The sequence below is a fragment of the Cavia porcellus genome, unplaced genomic scaffold (assembly GCF_034190915.1).
Source record: "Cavia porcellus strain 051 isolate PalLab524CR breed Dunkin Hartley unplaced genomic scaffold, mCavPor4.1 scaffold_23, whole genome shotgun sequence".
Classification (NCBI taxonomy): Eukaryota; Metazoa; Chordata; class Mammalia; order Rodentia; family Caviidae; genus Cavia; species Cavia porcellus.
Window position 1 is genome coordinate 6,960,357 of NW_026947506.1, and position 8,358 is coordinate 6,968,714.

Sequence of the window (8,358 nt, forward strand, 5' to 3'; positions counted from 1 at the left end):
GGACTGAACCTGCCTACTATAGGGTACAAGCTTGGCAACGCTGGGACTGAACGCCCCATTGTTTGGTGAGGGGTGGACACTCTGCTTGTTCTCCAGTCTTGAGGTCTCTAACCACTTTCCCTTCCTCTGCCCACCTGCCAGTGCCCTCCCCAGCATTCCTTTCCATGACTGGCATGTCACATTACTGCACTGAGACAGGGGAGCAGGGAAAGGCAAGCTTAAGCCTTCTTATCCAGCCCAGAAGTATTTAGCTCTCCTTCTGTTATAAATTGTAGCTTAATTTCCTGATGCAAGAGAACTTGCTTGGTCGGGAAGATGGCACTAAACCCATGAGGACCTCTCTAGTTGCTAGAAACAAAGAAAGACCAGCCAGGACACCGTAGTTGGTCTCTGACTACTGCAGAAGTGTTTTTCAAGGCTACATGAAGAACGGGGACACTTAGGGGGACACAGAGGTTTTGCTGACGTACTCTCTAAGATTAGAAAGACAGGGACTTTTGTGATGTTTGAAGTACTATCACCTAACAGCTATGAACAGCCAAGACATTGGCTTTGGGACCCTAGATAGACCTTTGCATCTGGAGCTCATTAGGCTGCCTGGGATATGCGTAAGTCCATTACACATATCATGTATTGGCAGATTTAACCTTCATGTGACCCTTCTGTCACGTGAGCCATGTGAGAAAATTCGTAAATATTACTGGTGACATAAAAGACCTCTTGGATGAATATATAAATGCACCGAAGCTCATCTGGGATTGTCTTAGTTACTTTTTACTCGTCGCTGAGACAAAATACCTGAAGCCCAAAGTTGGGAAAGGAAAGGTTTATTTCTTACAGTTTTTGGAGGTTTCAGTCCACACTCAGTTGGCTCCAAGGCAGGCAGGCATGGCTGGGCCGCCGTTCATGGCAGCTGCAAACAGCAAGCAGGAACCAGCAAAGAGCAAGACACGCCTTCTTCCTGCCATTACATCACATCCTGGCTCCACCCCTTTGTGGGTGGAGCACTGACACCATCAATCCAAGCACTAGACAATGAACCATCACAAATGCACAATGCAAACTCATGAGGCCTGGAGGCCACAGACATAAACCATGACAGGGATTATAATTATTTGTTAATTTAAGAAAGTTTCAAAAGTAATGAGAAGCCAATGGAAACAGGCAGTCTTGATTTTCTGACATAAGTTTAAAAGTTTTAGGTTTGCTGCGTCTTTTGACATCGGCTAAAATGAAACTTCATGCCTTACAAGTAAAATCTGAGTGGGAGAAGGTGGGGTAGGGCATATGCTGGGGTGCCATGGTGTTTAATTCATCCTGAGAATCTTAAGCATAGAGCACACACCGCGTACCTAGGAGGCCAATGGCCAACTGAAGTCTGGTGGTTCTTGGCAAAGCACACGGGAGTATTAGGTGTTGCCAAACAAGAATATGCCTGAAATGGCACGAGCTGGTTTGGTGAAGCTCATAAAAAAATAAATAAAAAGCAGCGCAGTGGTTAGATCCATTCATAAACATTCCATTCCGCAGCCCCACCCACATGTACCCTAAAATCTGCCTCTTACTGCTTTAAAGTTATGTGCAGCTGAGTTTCTTGCCTGGCCATGACGTGTGCAAAAGCCCTTACGAGCTGGCAGAGAGCGCTTTGTTCTCTTTCCCATCTCTGTCTTAGTGACAATTAAAGGGATGTCTTTTTTTGTGACCTTCCATCTAATCAACTACAGTGAGCATGACTCCTGCCTGGAATTTGATGCATATCTGTTGAAAGAATGACTAACAAACTCATGCAATTGTCTTTGTCCCTTTGGATTGCTGGGCTGCTCACTGTAGACTGTGCTACGTGAGCTGGAGACACTTTTTTCTCACAGTCCTGGAGGCTGGGAGTACAGTGCAAGGCTCTGCAAATTTGGTGTGTGGTGCTCTTCTTGCAGTAACCTCACGGGGTTGAAAGGGGCCAGGGAACTCTCTGGGGTCTCTTTCCTCAGAGCTGTGGCCTCGTGATTTAATCCTTCCCAAAGCCATCAGCTTCTACAACCACTGTATCACCTCGGGGGTTAGGATTTCAACACAGGAGTGTGAGGAGGACCAAGATATCCAGAGCGCAGCATTCTGTCCCTAAATTCCCAACATTTATGTCCTTCCTCCATGCCAAACGTGTTTATTTCATCCTCATGCTCCCCAATTTCCTTATAGATTACAGAATCTGCACAGCAAGACTGTGTCTCAGAAACAGAACGGTGTGTTTAAAGTTTTGTGCAAATACTCTAAAAAGAGCGAGGCTTTCTCTGCAGATCTTTTATTTTTTTTCATGACCCTCACAAGAATCACCTTTCAAGGTCATCCACAGCCAGGTAGAGCTTTTCCAGCACACACCTCGAACTCTTTAGCTTCTGCCTGCCACCCCGTTCCTAATGCCTCCTCCCGCATTTTGAGGTGTTTGCTACAACCGCACCCCTACGGTCAGCGCACATTTCCTTTCGTATTCCATCTGGTCTGCTGTAATGAAATGCCACGAACTGAGGGGCTTACACATAACAAACATCTATTTGTCACATTGCTGGAGACTGGGAAGTCCAGACCGAAGGCCCTGCAGATTCTATGTCTGGAGCGGGGCTTCTGGTTCACGAGTCTCTGTCTTCTCACTGTGGTGGAAGAGGGAGAGGGCGTCACTGGGTTTATTTTATAAAAGCAACAGTGGTATTGCTGTGGGCTCAGCCTTCGCACCCTTTAATCACCCCCAAATACCATACCTTTTTAAAACCATCATCTTAGAAATTAGAGTTCCAACCTGTAAAAGCATAATACAAGGTGATCAATAATGGTTACCATAATGCCTCCCACTATCTCTAATAGAATTGCCTATATCATCAGTTATAATAAAATTGAACAAAACAGTAAAGAACAAAACCGACAAAACCAAAACATTGGAGACATTGTAGGTCTTCAAAAGTAGTTAAAAGTCAACGAGAATGGGCGTCATAATGAATCTCACTATCTTCACAGCTGTTGCCTAAACTTTCGAACCTGGTACTATCAAGCAAAGCAGAATAGGGGGACATCAGTCAAAAACAAGATGGTGAGAGTAATACAGGGCTTTAAATCAAGATAATGGAAAGTCAAAGTGGGTTGCTATAATATATCCTGCTATTTTTATTTATTTTTCCCTTAATTAAAAGGATAAAAATAAAAAAGTAAATAATGGAGTGGAAATTGAGATAAAAGAGGGCATAACAGCAAAACTGCGCAGATCAAAACATAACCATTTAAGCAGAATAGTGTTTCACCACCAGATAATCCTGACATAAAAGTAGTTACCATATTGCCTCTTTCCTTGAAATCCTTGAGTACAACTTTGTATATTGTAGCATTAAATATATCAAAACAATGTAAAACCATTTAAGAGAATGACAGCATTACAGGGTATTTAGAATCAACTAACAGAAAATGAACAATGGTTTCTGTATAATCTCCTTGTCTTTAAAAGTTTTTGCTTATCGTACATAATAAAATCCAATAGTTTTATTGGATCATTGAACAGAACTGTTTGCAGTCTCACTGTTGGAATGTCCACTTTACAAGCTTTAACTTTGTGACTTGAACAATTATTTCTAAGATGACAATATGTAATCCATTAACTAGTGATTTCCTACTGTTTATTTTTTTCTGTAAATCTGTATAACTTATACCCTTTCTCTGCTTTTTTTTTCTCCTTAAATAAAATTAAAAAAAAAAAGAAATTAGAGTTCCAGCATAAATTTGGCAGAGGAATAAATATCTGGTCCACAGCAGTTATACAAATCTCTGAGATCTGAGAATTATGTATCATGACACATAACCAAGGTCTAAGGCTTATTTGACAGTCGTGGTCAAAAAGGTACTGGCCTAGGACACACTGCCTAAATCCCACTTTCAGTGGCTTTGTTATGGCTTTCATTTTTTAATCTTTCAGACATTTAATCAGTCCATGAAGATTCCTTAGAACCTCTAATGGATGTAAGGCTGTGATCCACAGATTCTTATAGAAAACAGAAAATGTAATAGCCTTCAGCTTCCCAGAGTCAGCCATAGCAATCAGCCATCCCGGAGGAAATCTGTGACTTTCCTGGCGTTCACAGGGACAATTGCTTACCACCAGAATGAGGACTGAGCTTGAACTGCATGAAAACACCGAGGCAAAGACCAGTCCCTGGAGCTGCCGGGCTTTGCAGGAGTCCCACAATCTTTTTGTCCTCTTCTCAATCTCCGTAACCCCCTGCCCATTACAAATGAGATCATTTATTTCCCAAGAAACTACACGTTGGGAAACACTTTTAAAAATTCCTGGGACATAATTTCATAAATGTCATTTCCCATCATCCACTTTGGTAGTGTTTCTGCCTCCATTTTTAGATGAGGAAGCTGACACTCAGGGTGCTTAGTTAATTGTTCCAAAGTCAGAAGATCTTAAGCGGCTGAGCTGGCATTTGAGTTTAGGATTGAGCCGAATGTCTTTGCACCAAATCGGCCACGTCTCCAGCAGCTCACGTGTGTGCCAGCGAGAGACCGCTCGTAAACACAAATTCCAAGGATTCAAGACAGAAAGGCAAGTAGAACTGACTTGACAAATTTTCAAGCTCTTGCATCAAATAATAAGACTGACTGGTCAGGATTTACACTTTTGTCCATCATGATGGGGTCACTAGCTCCAGACCAGCCCCCCTGCTAAAAATAACTCTAAAACTAGACAAAGTATATGAAATATTTTCAAGTGTTGAAATGCACAGGCCCATGAGAGGAGGGGGTCATGGAAAGTGAGCTCCAAGCTCACCTCTGCTTTCTGCTTGGAGGAAGCTTCTACCTTCCAAGGAGGGGACGGTGACCTTCAAGCAAAAAAAGCTCCATGGACCCGGGGGGGGGGGCAAATGCCAGAGACAGGATAACGAGGCTTCCGAAGTGGTTAGGATTTGTAGGACAGTAAAAGAACAAAAGATGTTTCCCAGTGATCCCCAGAAATCTGTACAGGGATCCCCAGGAGGTCTCTCATGAGGATTGGGCCCCCCTGGCCAAGGAGAGACCCCCCAGTCCTAGAAGACCCTAGGAACCATGGAGTTGAAAGTTTTGCAAAGATACCAGCATGGTCAGTGCTGGAAGAACTCAGAGTTGCAGCCAAGTCAGAACAGAGAAAGAACTCTGATTATCTCAGAGATTCACCTGCAAGCCCAGAATGTCCATGCATAGGAGGAAGGCCCGTGCCCGAGGGGAAAGGCCTCGCCTAGAAACGAAGAAGCTAGGTTAAAAACAAAACAAATGTGGAAGACACAATGCATTTCCTACCTTCCTAACAAGCGCCGGCCTGAAGCCTGATAACACAGAAAACGATCTGCTTGGAGCTCAGCTGGCCACCAAACAAAACCGAACAAGCCAGGCGCAGTCTGTACTGTGTCATCCATGGCGTCATGTTCTGAAAAAATACTGATGTGTGAAGAAGCTGGAAAATATAACTCATTCTTAAATAATCGGGGAACTATGACCACAATAGAGACAAAAACAGTCAACAGAAGCAGAGCTGAGAATGCCTCAGTGCGGAAGGCAAGCAGGGTCGCCACTGCTGGTCAGAGTAGCTGTTACAGACATGCTGAGGCCCTTAAAGAAATAGAGGAAAGTTCCAGAAAGGAACAGTAAACAGCCATGATGAGAGGTTCACCCGATAGGAAAGGCATCATGCAGAAGGTTGCTAAAGAATGAGCAACTGGGATACAGATTATATGGCACTTTCACGAAGATCAAAGAAAAAAAGATGAAAAAATAAGTGTACCCGTGCAATAAAATCGAGTCATATAACAGACACACAGAAAAAGGGAAGAGAGGGGAATGGGAGAAAAACTATCCAAAGAACCGATACCCCCGGTTTCCCCAAGTCTAGTGGAGAATAGACACCGTAAGCCCGGCTGCTGAACACTGCAGACAGCCTGAAAACCCTAAATGCAGACAGAGAAATAAAAGGTACTCTACATACAGAGAATCATGTGTCAGGTGATTGCTATTTTATTAAACTAGGAAAACCAGAAGACAATGAACATCTTTTAAATGTCAGTGGAGGAGAGAAAGAGGAAGCACCAAGTCCCAATTCTAGTATTTAGTAAGGTTGCCTCTTCTTACGTGCCTTGGTGAGATACAATTGCTACAACATAAATGAAACCTGGAGAAAAAGTAAGCAGCAGAGCCATCCTACAAGAAACGTCACGGGAAATTCTTCAGCAGAAAGGAAATGGTAAGAGACAGATACGTGAATCTGGAAAGGAAGAGTACAAATGACCACATCTGGGTACACACAAAGCAGCATGTGTGTACATCATACGAGATACAGATATGGATATACAGATATCTTACCATCATGGAAAACGAAAGCAATTTCACTGTGTCTTTGATTACAAAAGAGGCACCTGAGATACAAACATTCAAGAGATTTGAAAACAGAAAAATATAAAACACATAAAAACAGGAAATACAAGAAAGTAGTCACGTGCATATCAAAGTCATAAAGGTAGACTTCAAGACAGAAAGCGTTTCCAGGGACACAGAGGCATAATTTTACCATAAGAGGACCAATTCATCAAGAAGACATTGTAATCCCCAAATTATATGCATCTTATAATAATTCAAAATATATAAATAAAAAGCTGACAAATAGGGAACTAGAAAACTACACAATTATAGCTGGAGGTTTTTAAGATGATTTCTATTGTAGTCAGGGGTTGTACACGGAGAACAATTCATGTCAGGACATGGAGTTTATAATATTTTTATAATGGTCACCGGAAGTTAACACAAGAAAATGCAGGAAATCTCTCCGCAACACCAAAGACATAGATTATTTAGTCAAGAGCCTAAACCCCACGGCAATGTCCCACATGAGTCCAGATAAAAACCCAGAGCTCAGGACAGTGCCTCACATGAGTCTAACTGGAGGTCCAGAGCCCACAAGAAGGACTCATGCCAGTCGCTTTCACGGATCCGTGCCGGGAAGACCCAAGAGTCAGCAGTGGAAGCCAGAAAGTCTATGCCAGCAGGATGAAGGAGCTGTGGGTGAGGGTTCTATGGTGGAGCCGAGAAGTCACACTCACAACAAAGACCAGGGCTGTCCTGAAGGCACCACAGCCATCCTCAGCGACACGGAGGCCCCGAGCTCCTCCAACGACAAGCACAGTTGGGTATGTGCCAGGAAGCAGCGTGACGAGTTCATCCTGGAGACCAAGCAGCACATGTGTTCCCCTCCAGAGCCAGGAAGCAGTGCTCAATGTGAGGACCACAGCTTCTCCAGAACCAGCAGCTCAGACAGCAGCTCGTGGGAGAACCCACAATGCCTCCTTAACACCTCAATCCCTCTCAACACCTCTCTTCTTTTCCACCTATTTATCCTGGCAACCCTCCTCAGGTGGAGCATCTTTTCTCAATGCATGCTGATGTAATCCAGCTGGCGTTAAGTTGACCACCAGTTCTCAACCCATAACACCTTCTTTCTCCATAACTAATAGAACTACATAAACCCCTACACACAAAATCAACAAGATATAACAGCTTTAAACAATATTAAGAACATCCTGAGCTTAATGGATATTCACAGAGAAGCATATCAAACAGCTGTAGAATATACATTATTTTTTAAAATTTTATTTTAAAGAAACAATTTATTTAAAAAATGTTTATATCTTTATTTATTTTAATAAATTTATTTTAAACAAGGAAAGAAAAAATAAAAGTAAAATACAAAAATAAATTTTAAAATAAATAAAATATAAAATTTTTTATACTTTATTTTAATAAATTTATTTTAAAGAAAGAAAAAAATAAAAATAAAACAGCTTCAAAACAGGTGAGGAGGGCAGTAACAATAGAATACATCGCATAGCTTTGTTTTCATAGTAGCTATTTAAAGTATAAGATATAACAAGAAATATTGTCCAAACAACACTAGCTCAAACCTTCCTTTCCAGTGAACTAAAGGAAGCGAGCTGTGTGACCATTTTAACTATCTTTGTGTGTATATATTTTTCCTTCCTTTCCCCTTTCCTCCACCCTAATTTCTCTTTTGTTTTGACCAGTTTCTTCCCACTAGAATAGACATTATTTTAAAGTGAACTTAGAATATCCAAGACAGATTTAAGACAGATCGTAATGCTTCCATAGATTTTAAAATATTAAAATATAACAAATTATAGTTCACTATAGTCCCTAACTATAGTGAAATTAGACATTAATAACTATAAGTAGAAACATCTTGAATATTTTTAAAAAGTAAGTACTGTATTTCAAAATAATCTATTGCTGGGGAAGAAAGCAAATTTTTTTATTTAAAGGAAAAAACAAAACAGTATAAGG

The 8,358-nt window shown here is 41.6% G+C and overlaps 1 long non-coding RNA gene across 1 annotated transcript; it reads right to left on the minus strand.

The window, feature by feature from the left end:
• Positions 1-769: 769 nt before the first annotated feature.
• LOC134472309 (uncharacterized) lies at positions 770-7,492 on the minus strand. Its single transcript, XR_010042149.1, has 3 exons — positions 6,933-7,492; positions 2,751-2,788; positions 770-2,642 (listed from the first exon to the last, which is right to left on the minus strand). It is a non-coding gene; the product is annotated as an uncharacterized LOC134472309 (long non-coding RNA).
• Positions 7,493-8,358: the final 866 nt, after the last annotated feature.